We start from the raw sequence: 18,411 nt of genomic DNA, 5'->3' as shown, positions 1-18,411 counted from the left end.
TTCTGGCATCTAGCCAAAAACATCTCAAATAACTTCACTTCTTCATCTTTCCCTCCTTTATTTCATCCTGATGGCACCACTGCCATCTCTTCTGTCTCTAAAGCTGAACTCTTTTCTCAAACCTTTGCTCACAACTCCACCTTGGACGATTCTGGGCTTGTCCCTCCCTCTCCTCCTCCCTCTGACTATTTCATGTCTACAATCAAAATTCTTCGTAATGATGTTTTCCATGCCCTTGCTGGCCTAAACCCTCGGAAGGCTTATGGACCTGATGGGGTCCCTCCTATTGTTCTCAAAAACTGTGCTTCTGTGCTTGCACCTTGCCTGGCCAAACTCTTCCAACTTTGTCTATCGACTTCTACCTTTCCTTCACCTACATTCAGCCTGTTCCTAAAAAGGGTGACCGTTCTAACCCCTCAAACTACCGTCCTATAGCTTTAATCTCTTGCTTGTCTAAAGTTTTTGAATCTATCCTGAATAGGAAGATTCTCAAACATCTGTCACTTCACAATCTTCTGTCTGATCGCCAGTATGGCTTCCGTCAAGGTCGCTCTACTGGTGATCTGGCTTTCCTTACTGAGTCTTGGTCATCCTCTTTAGAGATTTCGGTGAAACTTTTGCTGTTGCGTTAGACATATCAAAAGCTTTTGATAGAGTCTGGCATAAAGCTTTGATTTCAAAACTGCCCTCTTACGGCTTCTATCCTTCTCTCTGCAACTTTATCTCAAGTTTCCTTTCCGACCGCTCTATTGCTGCTGTGGTAGACGGCTACTGTTCTTCTCCTAAACCTATTAATAGTGGTGTTCCTCAGGGTTCTGTCCTGTCACCCACTCTCTTTCTATTATTCATTAATGACCTTCTTAACCAAACTTCTTGCCCTATCCACTCCTACGCTGATGATACCACCCTACATCTTTCCACGTTCTTTCAGAGACGTCCAACCCTTCAGGAAATTAACAGATCACGCGGGGACGCCACGGAACGCCTGACTTCCGATCTTTCTAAAATTTCCGATTGGGGCAGAGAAAATCTAGTAGTTTTCAATGCCTCAAAACTCAATTCCTCCATCTATCAACTCGACACAACCTTCCAGACAACTATCCCTCTTCTTCAATGACACTCAACTGTCTCCTCTTCCACAATGAATATCCTCGGTCTGTCCTTTGCTCATAATCTTAACTGGAAACTTCACATCTCATCTCTTGCTAAAACAGCTTCTATGAAGTTAGGTGTTCTGAGGCGTCTCCGCCAGTTTTCTCGCCCTCCAACTGCTTACTCTGTATAAGGGCCTTATCCGTCCCTGTATGGAGTACTCTTCGCATGTTTGGGGGTTCCAGTCACACAGCTTTGCTTGATAGGGTGGAATCGAAAGCTCTTCGTCTCATCAACTCCCTCCTCTGACTAACTGTCTTCAGTCTCTTTCTCACCGCCGAAATGTTGCATCCCTTTCTATATTTTATCGCTATTTTCATGGTAACTGTTCTACTGATCTTGCTAACTGCATGCCTCCCTCCTCCTGCGGCCACGCTGCACAAGGCTTTCTTCTTCCTCTCATCCCTATTCTGTCCAACTCTCTAATGCAAGAGTTAACCAGTACGCTCAATCATTCATCCCTTTCACTGGTAAACTCTGGAACTCCCTCCCTGCATCTGTATTTCCAAATTCCTACAACTTGTCTTCTTTTAAGAGGGAGGTATCGAGGCATTTGCTCCCCTAATTCTGGTTGACGGTTTTGGCACATTTTCTACTCTTTGGAGAGCCAGCGCTCAAGTGGGCTTCTTTCTAACTTTCTTTTTTTTTTTGCTCTTGGCTGGCCCTCTTTCCTAAGTAAAAAAAAAAAAAAAAATTGTGTGTTAACAATCCAGATAATGAAATATTGAGATTCTTTACCACCGTCATTAGCAGAAAACAAGAAATATGGCAAAAACAAACTAAATACTAAGCACATTATCTCGTGTGTGTGTGTGTGTGTGTGTGTGTGTGTGTGTGTGTGTGTGTGTGTGTGTGTGTGTGTGTGTGTGTGTGTGTGTGTGTGTGTGTGTGTGTGTGTGTGTGTGTGTGTGTGTGTTTGGAAGTCAATATGTCAATGTCCTTGTAGGATATTGTTACATAGGAGTGTTTAACTTATAAATTTGTTGTTATTATAAAGATAGCGTCATCGAGACACGTGGATACTGTTAGCATAAGCACTTACTATAAATATTTTGCAGCATACAGGTAGAGTACATCAAGATGCATCAATTGAGGGATTTCTAGAATATGGATCTCCATATAACTATAGGAGCGTATACCAAGTATAATACATAAAAATAGCGAGCGACCACAGGCAACACTCTTCATATTAACGTTACTTTCGTTGTACATATCGAGAAGTGTAAAGGTTTAACGGACTGTTCAGTGTCGCATCTGAATCACTGAGTTGGCATCCCTCCAGTCAGGCATGTTTTTCTGTGCATCTTTGTTTGTACAGCAAGATACTCCCCTCTCCTCCTTCAGAAAACTTCGTGACACTCACCACTCTAAAGTCAAGTGTATGCAGAGAGTGCCCTCCTGGTCACCTGTGCTTTGCCCGTGTTTGAAGAGGAAAGGTAAGAGAGGAGGAAAAGAGAGAAGAGATAAAAAGAGTGAGTGAAAGAAAGAATAAATCTCATTGCATCACTGCGTATATATTTCCCTGACCCATTGAAGGTTCTAGTTCCTCTATTTTTCTTGTCATCGTGAAAGCAAATGACGCTATTCCACTCCAGCAGTTGTGAAGGGCGCCACGGCCAAGCTCAGGATGCTATGAGGGAGGCAGCTTATCCCCCGCCCTTCGCATCCCTCGAGAATGGGAGAGGGAGAACGTAATTTCCAGTGTCAGACTTTGCACATCCTCCTCCTTTTATCTGTTCTCTAGGGGGGAAATATTATGTGATGTGGAGACGGGAAGAGAGAGGGAGAAAGGCCACGACTAAGAATGGAGGTTTATGTGCCAGGGAATAGTAATCCATTTCTCCTCCCTCTCGTTGTCGGCAATACAACTTGTGAATCTTCTTTTTTTGTGTCTCTCTCTCTCTCTGTTATATTTCTTAAATGTTTGAATTTTCTCTTAACGCAATACAAGTGAATCTCAATACAAGTGAATCTCAATCTCTCTCTCTCTCTCTCTCTCTCTCTCTCTCTCTCTCTCTCTCTCTCTCTCTCTCTCTCTCTCTCTCTCTCTCTCTCTCTCTCTCTCTCTCTCTCTCTCTCTCTCTCTCTCTCTCTCTCTCTCTCTCTCTCTCTCTCTGCACCGTCACTAATAACTCCATTTCAGCAGTCAATTTTTTTTATCTTCTTTCCCCTTCATTCTTTCAAATTTTTGTTCCTTTCTTTTTTTCCTCTCCCTCTCACATATTCATACCTCCTATTCCGATTTTTCACTATTTTCTTACTTTCTCTTCTTCTCCCCATTCTCATGCGTTATGTGACCCTCTCCTCCTCCTCCTCCTCCTCCTCCTCCTCCTCCTCCTGATCATCTCCCTTCTCCTCCTTTACTCCTCCTCCTCCTCCAAACAGCCTATAGAAATGACTGACTGTCTGTTACTTTTAGGACGTCCTTTATATTCATTTATGTTCCTCCTCTTCCTTCTCTCTTGTTTTTCCCCCTCCTATTATTTCTCCTCTATCTCCTTCTCCTCTATCAGCACTCTCAATGAAAATTATTAGTAAGTTTTAAAGGGAATTACAGCACTGAAGATTTAATCCCGGTGTCGAGGATATGCAGGGTCGAGACAGATGCTACAGAGAACGAGAATACAAAGGAAACCAGGAAATAAGAGGTGATGGATCTGATTTTTCCTTCTATATATGGTTTCCTTGAAGACTGCAATTGACTTTTTCACGTATCACCGGAGCCAATACAGACAGGTGACATGATTCGCCGCTTTTCTACAGACGTGTCACTGGTTTCTTTTCTTTTCTTTTTTGAACCCTGAATAAAAGAACAGGTCAGGTTAAAATTAAAGTTAAAGGGAGACAGTTTTATTTATAGATTTTATTTTTCGTCTTTTTTTAAGCTTTTCTCTTTTTTTTCTTGAGTTATTCAGGATACATGTACAAATGAAATGATGGTTGGAAAAATTCTGAAAACTAAATACCAGGAATCGCCGCGAAAAAAAAAATCTATCAACTCTCTCTCTCTCTCTCTCTCTCTCTCTCTCTCTCTCTCTCTCTCTCTCTCTCTCTCCCCACAAAAGCACTGCATCTGACGCTCAATTTTGATCGTGTCTCTCGCTCTCAAAACTAACCACATACGTAACATTTTTGCAACGATTGGACAGAACGAGGATGGGATAGGAGAAAGAGAGAAAGAAAAAGGCGAGCAACCTTCCCCTTTTTTTCTCAGTGGCACACACCAATTTGTTGCGTGTCTTACCTTAAAAGCTTATACAGTAAACACTTTCATTCCAAGGTCGAGAGAGAGAGAGAGAGAGAGAGAGAGAGAGAGAGAGAGAGAGAGAGAGAGAGAGAGAGAGAGAGAGAGAGAGAGAGAGAGAGAGAGAGAGAGAGAGAGAGAGAGAGAGAGAGAGAGAGAGAAGAGAAGAGAAAAGAAAAGTAATTAAGAGAAAAAAAGAAGAGATGAAAAGAAAAGAAAAGAGAAGAGAAGAGAAGAGAGTAGAGCAGAGCAAAATGAGAATGAGGCAAGATTAATATTTTTTTCCCTTCGTTTAGCATTTTTTTCCAGTATTTTTTTTCAGTAAGAGGTGCAACATTTTTTCCACATCTTTTTTTCCCAGGGAGAATAAACTTTGCGCTTTTACGAGGGTGACCAGTGAGGCGCCTGACGGATGATCATACCAGCCATTGTGTCAGAGGGCGCCCGGCAATTGAGGTCGTGATACTTAGCGCTTCACGAGCTGCGGAACATGGGTGGTGACTGGTAATGGCGAACACTGAAGGGGGCGAGACAGTGACAGGGATGGAAACTGCAACGAGGGATAAAGACAGTGACAGATAATAGCGATAAAAAAGAAAGGGTGTAGTGAACGAGTGATGGTGAAGTGTGAAGGGAATGAAACTGACACGTAATAGAAAAATAGGAAGAAAAGTAGGCAGTGGTGGATAATACTGGAGAAAATACAGTGAAGGGGGGGAGAGGATAAAGACAGAAGTTGAGGAGGCAGTGGCGGGTGATGGTGAAGTAAGAAAAGACAGTCATAGGTGATAGAGGAGATAGGAGAAGAAACAGTGTGAATAGAACGATAAAGGCAGAATAGAGAGAGAGAGAGAGAGAGAGAGAGAGAGAGAGAGAGAGAGAGAGAGAGAGAGAGAGAGAGAGAGAGAGAGAGAGAAACAGTGACGGGTATAGTAAAGACAGAAACAAATGATACAGTGAAGAGAGAGGATAGGGACAGAAAGGGGATGCGATAGTGACGAGTGATAGAGACATACAGAAAGAGAAAGAGAAGATATGAAAGCAAAGGACAAGCATGAAAATAGAGGAAAAGATTAATAAGGAGGAACAGATTAGAAAAGAACGGCGAGAAGGAAGAGCACACAAGATAATGAAGGAAAAACAAACATAATCACCATTTATCAACCCTTATGAGGCACATAGTGATAAACTGTACTACTATCAGAGGGAAAGCGAAATATATGATCAAGATTTCAGACGTTAGACAAAGAACAACAAACCTTCTGTCCATTGCGTTTCTATTTAGAATCATCTAACCACTAAAATAAAAGCAGAAGATTACATTAGCTGGCTATTTATCCCATTCAATACTAGGTCTCTTTATTTACCTTGAGATTTGCGTACGATTTGACCATTTTATTGATATCAGTAAGGGTCTATGGAGTACAGAAGATTAATAGCCACAGTCTTTACTCTTTTAATCTCCCATATATATGTTTCTGAAGCTGTATAAAGTCACCAAATAGTAAGCAGAATGAATACGGAAAGGCGTCATGGTACTGGAGGAGTTAACAGAAGGGGGAATAAAAGGAGGAATAGAAGGGATGACAGGTGGAAATTTGAGGATGAAGAATAAATATAGATAGGAATGTTTTACACGGACACTGCCACATATAGTTTCCTTTATTTTTTTTTATGTTCCTAGGTTATTTTAAGAGAACAAGCGAAGAGGACAAAAATAAAGGTAAAAGAAGGAAACCCATTCTAACTTCCTCGCGAAGAGATAGGGTAGTTTAGCAGGCAATTTAACAGAGGAGGAATGTATTGAGGAGAAGGAGGAGGAGGAGGAGGAGGAGAAAGAGGAAGGGAAAGGGAAATGCTAGTCGATAGGAATGAATGACAATGATCAGGGTGAGTTTCTGGAAAGGCAAAGTACCAGTAAGAGATAAAATGAGAATGAACGGTCCTGAGGGGGGAACTAAAAGGCGAGGATAAGCATCAAAAGACCAGTTAAAATGCCTAAAAAGAAGGGAAGTGAGCAGGGTAGATGCACAACGAGGAGCGATGGGAGTGAAGGGCTAAAATGAGTTGATAGCTGAGGACTGATGGACTGTGAAGGAGGGAGAAGGGAATGCGAAGGGTGACAGGAATGGGAGATGAGAGGGAGAGAAGTGTGTAAGTGAGGAGTGAAGAGGAATGAAAGGTAGTCTGATATTCATTCCTTCATCCTTTCTCTCTCTCTCTCTCTCTCTCTCTCTCTCTCTCTCTCTCTCTCTCTCTGCGCTGAGTAAAGAGTAAAGGGAGGAAAAATGAACGCAAAAGAGATTAAAAGAGAGAGAGAGAGAGAGAGAGAGAGAGAGAGAGAGAGAGAGAGAGAGAGAGAGAGAGAGAGAGAGAGAGAGAGAGACATTTGAAACATTTGAAACATTTATTTATAGCCAAGTCATTTTACATACTGGTATATATGAGTATATCAAATCTTTACAGTTAAACCAAGCTAGCCTATATAAAGTAGAACTTTTCAGGCAAGTACTTATCAGAGTATAAATAGATTATACTGACTGGTGGAATAAGAACTATTTTTATAATAATAGTAACTAAAACGTTAGCTACAACGAACGAAATGTTTTTTCCGAAGTGAATTTAAATAATAATAATAATAATAATAATAATAATAATAATAATAATAATAATAATAATAATAATAATAATAATAATAATAATAATAATAATATTAATGGTAATAATAATCATAATGAAAATAGAAATAATAACAATAATAATAATAGTAATAATAATAGTGATAATAATAATAATAATAATAATAATAATAATAATAATAATAATGACAATAATAATATTAATATTATTGATAATAATAATAATAGTATAGATAATAATAATAATAATATAATCAATAATAATAATAATAATGATAATAATAATAACAACAAATAATAATAATAATATAATAATAATAATAATAATAATAATAATAATAATAATAATAATAATAATAATAATAATAATAATAATAATAATAATAATAATAATAATAATAATAATAATAATAATAATAATAATAATAATAATAATAATAATAATAATAATAATAATAATAATAATAATAATAATAATAACAATCACAACTAACTGACACAATGTATATTTTACAAATCATCAATAGTAAAATTAGAACAACACTTGGTATATATGATTTAGCAGAACATAGATTAGTAGCTAGACAAGATATGTTTTTTTAGCATTGTTTTAAATGCATTGAGAGATGATGCTTCTTGAATTTTGCGAGGACAGACAAAGAGACAGAGAGAAATGTGTGTGTGTGTATAATCAAAGAAAGTGAAACGTGATAGAGACAAAAAGAAAACCATTTGATTATCCAATACAATGAATATAAGATCAAATCATAAATGAAAGGCGGTCGTAACTTTCTATATATTGATTATAATTCCTAACCGCGAGAAATAAAGAAAGACCAAATAAAACAAAACCCAGGGACATAATTTAGATGAGAAAAGTTAAAGGACGAAAATATATAAAAACCATGTTGAGGGAAAAAAATTGTTTGAAAGTAAAATCAATAAAAACAATCATTTAATAAGTAAAATCTAAATAAAAGCGATCATTTAATAAGTAAAATCAATATAAAAACGATCATCTAATAAGGAAACTTTGAAATGATTTAAAGAAAAGAAATCCATAACAATCCAGTACTAAAACAAATCTCCAGAAACATTGCCATGAAATAATCAAATCAAATAAATCCAACTGCATGAACTTAATAAAATAAATGTCGCTGAAAAATACAGAGAGAGAGAGAGAGAGAGAGAGAGAGAGAGAGAGAGAGAGAGAGAGAGAGAGAGAGAGAGAGAGAGAGAGAGTTCAATAGGGTAGTCTTTAGAAGCAACCCAGCGAAATAATCCCATAAAATATAATCCAATTGAACAAAACCAATAAAATCACCCGAGAGAATAAAAGAGATTCAACAACAACATAAGACAACAAGAACAGTATGATAATGAAGTAAATAAGGTGGACGGCAATAAAACAACGATACACTACGATGACGAAAAAATAATAACAAACTAACTAAACAGACACATATAAGAAAACAACAACAAAGCAACGATAAAAATACAGTATCAAAACTAACAAGTAAACAATAAAGCAAGGTAAGCATCAACCCAGAAAGCAGCCCAGCCAAGCCCAGCCAAGCCAAGCCAAATCGAGCCAAGCCAAGCCAAATCGAGCCAAACCAAGCCAAACCAAGCCAAGCCAAACCAAGCCGAGCCAAGTCAAGCCACAAGCCATAACGAGCAAGAGGACGCAATTGAAAAGAGAAACCCCCGTCACTGCACTTCCGTCCCTTGCGTCCCTTTAAGGTCGGCACGCCCCACCAAGTGGCTGTAGCACAACTGGGTCGTTTCACTGATGCAGGAGACGCTTGGCGAAGGGGCGCTGGCCAATTAGATTACCTCTCCCGCGCCTCTTGTTCCCTTTGTGTCGCCGCAGAACACAGACTCAGCCGCCACCACCGCCACCGCTACTGCTACCTGCCACCTGCCGCAAGCTTCATTGTTCTCCCCGCTCGTCTCACCTGTTCCGCCTAAAACCATCTGTGTGGGGGATTTTAATTCTTTTTAAAGCTTTATGATTTATGGAGTCCAGTGTGTCCAGTTTTCTTTCCTGTGTCTAAACGGGTGAAATTTTAACTCTTTTAATGCTTCGTGATTTACGGTCTCGTTTTCCTTCATCCATGCGAGTCTCTCTCTTCATGAAATTTAACTCTCTTTGATATTTTGTGGTTTATGGCGTCCAGTTTCCTCCACTAACTGTGTGATTTAATTTCTTGTGTGTGTGCTTTATGATTTATCAAGGAACGATTTATCTGATCTTTCTGAGTTATGAAATTTTAACTTCCTTTATAAAATTTGATCCTTTAAGTCTACTTTTCTTAAACTGTCCGAGTCTACCTGAGAAGCTTTATTCTTTTTGCTGCTTTATGATTCATGATGACGGATTATCATGCTTTTTTCACTTATCCTTCCCTAGTTGAGCTTACCCGTGTGAGTTTTCCTTTTTTTTTTTTTTTTTTTTTTTACTTTAGTCTATGATTCATGGTCCCTTTTCTCGCCGTACCAGCTAAACATAAATTATTCAACCCTTTTGCTCGAAATTTGATCTTTTCTTGACTTTCTTTTCTTATTGTTATATTATTGTGTCCCGTCACTTCCCCCTCACCGACTGGCCAACCAAACTCCCCGATTTCAACTAACATTATACGATGCCATGGTAACCTGCGATATTGTTTCACTGTGTTGACTTCTTCCTTCAGTCATTCTACCTATCATTTTACCTGTCTAACTTTGCCTTGCGGGAATGCTTTTTTTTTTTTTAGGTATCATGTTTTTAGGAAGAATATTACCTCGCGTTTATTTATTTTTTCATTTACTTTTTTCTCTTTCTTTTGTGTGTGTGTGTGTGTGTGTGTGTGTGTGTGTGTGTGTGTGTGTGTGTGTGTGTGTGTGTGTGTGTGTGTGTGTGTGTGTGTGTGTGTGTGTGTGTGTGTGTGTGTGTGGGCAAGACGCTCACGTTATTTTTTTCCTTTGTCAGTCTATTCTATTTAACATCTTTACATTCACAGGTGGATCAATTTACCTGTACCTCTCTCTCTCTCTCTCTCTCTCTCTCTCTCTCTCTCTCTCTCTCTCTCTCTCTCTCTCTCTCTCTCTCTCTCTCTCTCTCTCTCTCTCTCTCTCTCAATTACCTACGTTGTTTCAGATTATTTTTCGTACCCCCTTTTGGCGTTATGGTTTGTTCCACCAGTCAATACACCTACGCTTTTCACATTTTCTCTTTAAGTTCATTTCATGTTCTGGCTAGCTGATTTTCAGCCTGACTGCCACTCATACACCTTTCTGATCCATCAATTTGATTTACATAACTATTTACCCGTGCAGGGTTTTCTCTTTTTTTACCTTTTCCTTAAGTTTCTTCTTCCTGATTTCCAGCGCTACTCCTATTATTGTTATTTTCAACGCTCTCTTTTTGTCTACAAAGAAAAACATATCTTCATGGTTCTTAATCAAACATACATGCTAATGACACTTTCATATGACTTTCAAGAAATTTAAACAATTGAGTATAAGTTTACAGTCTGATTTTTTGTTTCATCTTACCTCCTTTGAAGTAAGAAAGAAAAAACTGAATACAAAACTAAGTACAATATTCATCACAATCCTGCCTTCCAGATCCGTAAAAAAAAAAAAAAAGCATTCCAACTGAACCTGCCCATACTTGATGAAACTTGTGGGATGTAGACCTTAAAAGTTCTCAAACATTACCTTAGAGAAAACTACTACATGAATAACTAAAATTTAATCTTTCCCTAAATCTGACTGAAAACTTTTAAATCCATCTTCGTGCTCAGCTAAATTTCTCAATTCAAAATAGTAGACGTATGGTAGAATTTTATTTTGATACAATATGTATCCCTAAATGAAGGTAAATAATATCAACTGATTCTCCATTTCATGTTCCACTAAATTTCTTAAGAAAAATTAGATGTTCAGGAAAATTTCATTGCGATCATTTCTACTTTTTTTTACTTTAACTACATAGTGTAAACTGATTCTCCATCCTATGTTCATCTGAATTCCGTGACATTTGAAGCTTGTGAACCTTGTCGTGGTCAGATCAATCCCTCACAAACACAGGCCGGGAAACAGCGAGGAATTTCACCCGCTATTCCTCTCCGCTTATCCCTCAGGCCCTCTCTCCCTCCTTCCCCCTCCGAAAACGTAGGACATGACAACCTCGCACAGAATATTATGTGCTACCGATAGTGGAGAAGAGCTCTTATATCCTAGGCTGTCGATACACACACACACACACACACACACACACACACACACACACACACACACACACACACACACACACACACACACACACACACACACACACACACACACACGTAAATAGATTTAGTGTTTCAAAACTATGAAACACACGAAAGAAGATTCTCATATACACAATAAATTCTATTTTTTATTAATTTTAAATTAATTGAGATATTTAACTTAGTTTAGGATAGTTGACATAATGAATCTTACCATAATCTAACGAAAATGTAGCTCTTATTAGATTGATTTAATCGAAGATAGTTAATCTAAACTAATCTAGCCTAATCCACGGGCAGTTTAGATTGCTATGTAACACTTGGATAGCTGAGAACAGTTACCCTAACTTAACCTAACCTAACTCCATTTAAGGCTTTGGTGGCCAGTCTTCTTACAGTCAAAGAACTATGGGAATATAGAAGTCTTGTGGGAGGAGACCTTGGCGCGACACCTTGTGATTGATTCCCGGAGTTTTGGGGCGGCGGCTATTGACATATTTATTGTGGTATTGGAAGAGGTTGTTTCTAGTGATTGCTGCTTCGCCTTCCCCGCCGTCCACCACCGCCACCCGCCAGTAAGTCCTACCACCTATAAGTAATCTATAAAGCCTGGCAGAAACCTTTGACCTTTGATGGGATATTGGAGAGCTGGACAGGGGTGTTGCGCTGATGACCGTCACCAGTTTTAATATCGCCAGAATAAGGTATAAGTTTGGTGACTGTTCAGTTTGAGTGGTGCCTTGTTTTTCAGTTAATATGTTAAATCAGTAACGTTTAACTCAAATTCCTCAAAAAAAAAACTCAAAATTTCAATAACTATAAAAGTCTTAAACCAGCAAATATCTACTCAACAAATCTACATTTCCTATGATATTCTCATAGGACAAAAGTTTCCCTCAATTAAGTAGGTTGAGGAAAGGAAGGAAAACTAGATATAAACCATAATAACATTAAGAGAAATTGAAATTTTATAAAGCCATTTTCATTCACTTATCATAAGAATGAGCTGCCTTGGTTGCCACTTTTGTTTTTATATTGTTATTAGGGCAATTAATTTCAACATCACTGCAATCAAATTTTGGTCTATTTCCAGCGATACTTCATTATATATTTAGGCGACTTTTAATATGACTTTTTTTTCTGCATCCTTTAACCGCATTTTTTTCTTTTTACAAGAACCCTAATTCGTGATTTTTTATTTTACTTCAACAATATGAAACTTTTGCCATAACTGAAGTTAAATCGCCATTCACTTCCCCACTACGCTATCAAACCCTTAGGATATGGAAGAGTATAATTTCATAATGACCGCCAGAGTTTTGATATGAAAGAAACAAGATGGAAGTATTATTGAAGGTGAGAGTGAATCGTTGCTTATTTTTACTTCTAATCGATTGGCCATTTTGAGGACAAAAGGACACGCTTCTCTGATGATCGCCCAAGCTTAATATGAGAGGAATGAGTGAAAATTGTATAATTATCAAAGCCAAGAGGTTGTTTATGTCACCTCAACGCTGTCAAAATCTCGGAAAAACCACGTAATGCTTTGATTTATCGTATCCCTAAAGATCTTGTCTATACGTACAATAATAACCTAGCATTCTTACCCCATCATCTATTTTTTTCCTTGTCTGAAGCGTACCTCTTTCTTTCTTCTCCTCCGATGCCAGCTTCTTTTTATTGTCGTTTATCTTATTATTTTTATCAGTAAACACATTCTGGCTCCATCCACCACATTTTCTTCATCCAAAACTATTCATTTTCTTTCTCTTTATTATCCTCTCCCTAGGACGCAATTTCTTAGGTTTTCACAATTGTTCCAAAACCAATAATAATATGAGACCAATTCTTCCATCTCCTGATAGATTTTCATTTTTTCCTTTCTCCTGGAATTTTCTTTATATAATGGAGTTTTCTTTATTTCTTTCTTTCTCGTCCATATTATTTTTCCTCTCTAAGAGCGTTTACCACGGAAGAGAAAAGGTATTAGCTTCATCCTCGTACGTAGACACAAACACAGATTTACAATTCTTTTACACGAGCGAATGAGACAAGAAATATAACAATAGAATTGATAAGGTCATGCAAAGATCAAGTAGACGGCAAATGACAGAGTAAAAAGCAAAGTGTTCGAGAAGAGCCATAAGTACAAAAATTAACTTACATTATTCTACTAACAATGTACGTTTAGGGAGGCGGTGGCGTAGTGGATAAGATGGTGAGCGTGGGATCGGGCAGACGTCTACGCGTAGGTTCGAATCCCACCACGTACAGCCTTAAAACTCTTTGCCATTTGTCGAGTGGTTGAAAGTTACCTACATGTCACCATGATACCCAGGTTCTAGGTGGTTACACTCGAGATGAGCTTGGGCGGTGATATGGGCTCTAATATGGGTACCACTATAAATAAAATTGCCTGCGCCACTAATGGGCGGAAGCTGAACAGCGCTTCCCATACACTCTTCAAGTGTGCCTACAGGCGCGCTATAGGCCTTACCGTAAAAAAAAAAAAAACGTTCCCTCTGCGGTGTAGGCTGCGCTGACAGCTCTGGAAGGTGTGTAGATAGAAAAGAAATATCTAGCCGGGGTATGTTTCACCAAATGAAATAGATATAACTTCGTATATATTGATAAAACAGTGGAGGGGAACACAGAGATGGTGAGAATTTTTTAAGAAAAAAATTGACTTTCATCCTTGTATGTGTGTGTGTGTGTGTGTGTGTGTGTGTGTGTGTGTGTGTGTCCCATTGCTAGTGACGAATTAACCAAAACAAACCTGAGCTGAACTTTATGGTGTGTGTGTGTGTGTGTGTGTGTGTGTGTGTGTGTGTGTGTGTGTGTGTGTGTGTGTGTGTGTGTGTGTGTCCCATTGCTAGTGACGAATTAACCAAAACAAACCTGAGCTGAACTTTATGGTGTGTGTGTGTGTGTGTGTGTGTGTGCGCGCGCGCGCACGCCCGTGTGTGTATATGCATGTGCGTGTGTGTCCCGTTGCTAGTGGCGAATAAACCAAAACAAACCTGAGCTGAACTTTACGGCATTGTGTTTGTTTTTCAGATTTCAGTGGCGGTGTCAGAGTCACGCGGTGCAGCTGCCACCACGCCTGAGGATCTTGGCGGCAGCGTTCAAGTTTTATGAAATGAGAGGCAATGCAAGGTCGAGAAAGCAATGATGAAACTTTATGACTTAGCCCTAAACTATAACTGTTATTTTTGTATGGTGAGTTTCGTCTTAAAATTGTTATTCTAAGTATGTAGTTTGTATCCAGTATTTAATCATGTTATTTCAAATTAACTTATTTGAAATTTTCTCATCCAAAATCGTTATATAATTAACTAAGAATAACGGATTTTCCTTTCATGAGCACACATTTGTATGAGAATATCTTTTTTAGGTAAACATGAAGGTATTCGAAACACAGTAGTACAAGAAAAGAAAGTTACAAGAAGCCAGAAGAGCTACACGTGGCAGTCCTTGTACCGCCTGGCTGCCCTTTTACTGGTGAGACAACCGATGAAGATTTAACATGAATAAATATTTCCATTCCGTAATCTGCACCAATCACAACCCTTGGAGCATTCATTTAGGACAGTGGAATGCATTCAGGTACATTCATAGGTAAAGAATATGCTATCATTCTCAAGATGTCGAGTTTCTCCAGCAATGAAATTCAAAGTTTAATTTAGTTTTGTAGCGATATTCTATGAAATTCAAGTCACAAAGAGAGTTGAAGATAACACCGAAATCCTTCCATCCATGACAGTGAAAGAAAAGAACATCGACATTCTTCCTTGCCTGATTCATCCATCGTGTCTTTTAGATTATGAAAATAATGAAATAAGTGACAGAGTTCCAATTTTTGTGTCTAAGTAGAGCGCCATTCGATAATTCTCCCTCCCTCCCTTCATCCATATATCCTTGCCTCTCTTCATACTTCTCTCTCTCTCTCTCTCTCTCTCTCTCTCTCTCTCTCTCTCTCTCTCTCTCTCTCTCTCTCTAAGGTTGTAACACAAAAAGGCATCTTTCTTTCCCTACTTCCTGAAAATTTGATTACTAAGTTGATTGGCATCGCAGAAAACTTATTAAGGAAAAGAGGGCTTTGTTTCAGAGAAAAGAAAAAAATTACTTTCTTTTGTTTCTGTTGCTCCCTTTACGGGAGTGTTCCTTCTCCCTTGTCTTCCGTGAATTAATTAAAGTTCCTGTCTCGTGTGTGTGTGTGTGTGTGTGTGTGTGTGTGTGTGTGTGTGTGTGTGTGTGTGTGTGTGTGTGTGTGTGTGTGTGTGTGTGTGTGTGTGTGTGTGTGTGTGTGTGTGTGTGTGTGTGTGTGTGTGTGTGTGTGTGTGTGTGTGTGTGTGTGTGTGTGTGTGTGTGTGTATGGGTGGGTGGGAAGGTGGGTGAATGAGAGATATACTTGAGTTTTTTTAATACGCATAAGTATGCATTCTCTCTCTCTCTCTCTCTCTCTCTCTCTCTCTCTCTCTCTCTCTCTCTCTCTCTCTCTCTCTCTCATTTAAACTAATTTACAAAGGCTTAAAAACATGTTTTTTTGTTCTTATTTAAGAAGCCTGCACTTAATATATAAAAAAAGAAAAATATATACATAGAATAACTTATCCTGCTTATAACTATTACAACACTAGTATTGGAGTTACTATTTTTCGCCTCCTGTGGGCAGCCACTTTTCATTTGTTCAAGTGTCACTGCGTGTCACATGTGGCTGCAGGAAACGAATTCTACAGTCTGGAAGTCTTGGCGCTCTCTCTCTCTCTCTCTCTCTCTCTCTCTCTCTCTCTCTCTCTCTCTCTCTCTCTCTCTCTCTCTTTATTTTTTTTTATCTCTACAGTTTACAACATATTTACAGAGTATGTCACCACTACCTTACATAGCTTATAGTGACAACTTGGAGACTAAAGGTTACATAGTTATTGTTCCCCATCTTAAAGCCTCACTCTGTCTACTAATATATATCACTGCTGTCTGTAGTTTATCAGCCACTCGTTAACTGTGCATTTCAATTTATGTGTTGTCAATCTCTCCAAATGTTCACAGTTTTGTTCACTGACTATCAGTTTGTTCCACAACCCCGCGTAAGTGTGAACGAACTGCCGTTGGTGGTGCTACGTCCTACAGCGGGGTTGTAGTAGTTCCTCCGGGGCTGAGGTGACGGCTCTAGTAGCGACCTGGGCCTGTCTCTCTCTCTCTCTCTCTCTCTCTCTCTCTCTCTCTCTCTCTCTCTCTCTCTCTCTCTCTCTCTCTGTGTGTGTGTGTGTGTGTGTGTGTGTGTGTGTGTGTGTGTGTGTGTGTGTGTGTGTGTGTGTGTGTGTGTGTGTGTGTGTGTGTGTGTGTGTGTGTGTGTGTGTGTGTGTGTGTGTGTGTGTGTGTGTGTGTGTGTCTTTTTCGCACCCGCCAAACTCTTCAAGCGCATCCACAACAATTGTACTTTACATCAAAAACACTTGAAGAAATAGCATTCCTGAAAACGCCTTTCAAGTCCAGGACACAGAAAGATAAAAACGGGCACAAAAAAGAAACCTATGTAAACACACACACACACACACACACACACACACACACACACACACACACACACACACGGATGCAAAAAAAATTTGGTATAAAAGTAAGGGATGATTTGTTTGTGAGTTGTCAGCAAGTCCCTGCATTTTCTGAGAAGGCAGTCGACGTTCTGGAGGAGGAGGAGGAGGAGGAGGAGGAGGAGGAGGAGGAGGAGGAGGAGGAAGAAGAAGAAGAAGAAGAAGAAGAAGAAGAAGAAGAAGAAGAAGAAGAAGAAGAAGAAGAAGAAGAAGAAGAAGAAGAAGAAGAAGAAGAAGAAGAAGAAGAAGAAGAAGAAGAAGAAGAAGAAGAAGAAGAAGAAGAAGAAGAAGAAGAAGAAGAAGAAGAAGAAGAAGAAGAAGAAGAAGAAGAAGAAGAAGAAGAAGAAGAAGAAGAAGAAGAAGAAGAAGAAGAAGAAGAAGAAGAGTAGGAAGAGGAGGAGGAAGAAGAAGAAGAAGAAAAGAAAGAGAACAAAAGAAACAAAAGAACAAATACAAGAAGTAGAAAATTCTCTCTCTCTCTCTCTCTCTCTCTCTCTCTCTCTCTCTCTCTCTCTCTCTCTCTCTCTCTCTCTCTCTCTCTCTCTCTCTCTCTCTCTCTCTCTCTCTTAACCTGACCCCAAAGGTATCTTAGGTAAGCTAATTCCACATTTTTCTTACATTCGTCCACTTTTCCGCATTATCTTCAACCTGAACCCCAACATAAACACACACACACATCCACCTTTACTCATTACCACCACACTCCTATTCCCTCCTTTACTTCCTGGGGGACTTTCCTCTACCTTGGACCCTTCTCTCATTGGGTCGTTCTGTTTGCCCCTCCCCTTATTGGCTACGGTGACCTGCTACGGCCCGGAACTTCAAGGGGAAAGGAGTCGAAGTGGTTCTCGTAAGGGTAGTGTATCAAGGTGGATGGTGTAAGTTGGGAGACTCATTATAACGGGGTGGTGTTAGGCTGCAATATCCCGTGCAGAAGTTAAGGAGGTCAAGTGGGCATTCATAAGAGGGCAATGCGTGGAACAGCTGCGTGGAGAGGGTTCTGAGGTCACTTTGGAATCTCAATCTTTCTTTTCTTCTCTCTCTCTCTCTCTCTCTCTCTCTCTCTCTCTCTCTCTCTCTCTCTCGTAAGCCATCCTCTCCTTTCATATTCTCCTTTCACATCCTTCTCTTCACTTTATCTTCTCCGCTTCCTAAGCTTATCATCCACTGCCTCTCTTCTCTCTTTCTCCTTTCCTTCCTTCCTTTCCTCGTCTTCTAAATGCATTCCAGCCTCCTTTTCCTTTTCCTCTTTACCATTTTTCTTGCCCTGTCCTTCAAGCACTTTCACTGATGCCTTCTTTATCCCCTTCCTTTTCTTTCCCATCTCTCCCTTACATACTCTGGTTCTTTTCCTTTCCTCTTACGCTCTCACTTTTCACCCAGTAAGCCCAGACTCGTGAAATGGCCTTAAGACAATTTATTTACATGCCAATCAGGTGTCTCTCTTAGTTTTCTGGTTGTGGTGCGAGCAATATTTCCACACCAAATGTAGCTACTAGTATTTGTCTCTGTTTTCTCTC

At 39.2% G+C, this 18,411-nt stretch overlaps 1 long non-coding RNA gene across 1 annotated transcript in view; it reads left to right on the top strand.

Moving 5' to 3' along the window:
- The window catches only part of LOC123508417, a 98,558-nt gene extending 83,369 nt beyond the window's left edge, over positions 1-15,189 (top strand). Inside the window, exons 3-4 of the long non-coding RNA XR_006675939.1 lie at positions 14,355-14,516; positions 14,692-15,189. This is a non-coding gene — a long non-coding RNA (uncharacterized LOC123508417). The remainder of the gene's footprint in view (positions 1-14,354; positions 14,517-14,691) is intronic.
- Positions 15,190-18,411: the final 3,222 nt, after the last annotated feature.

Source organism: Portunus trituberculatus, chromosome 24 (genome assembly GCF_017591435.1).
Source record: "Portunus trituberculatus isolate SZX2019 chromosome 24, ASM1759143v1, whole genome shotgun sequence".
NCBI classification, from domain to species: Eukaryota; Metazoa; Arthropoda; class Malacostraca; order Decapoda; family Portunidae; genus Portunus; species Portunus trituberculatus.
This window is presented reverse-complemented; position numbering and strand designations above follow the sequence as displayed.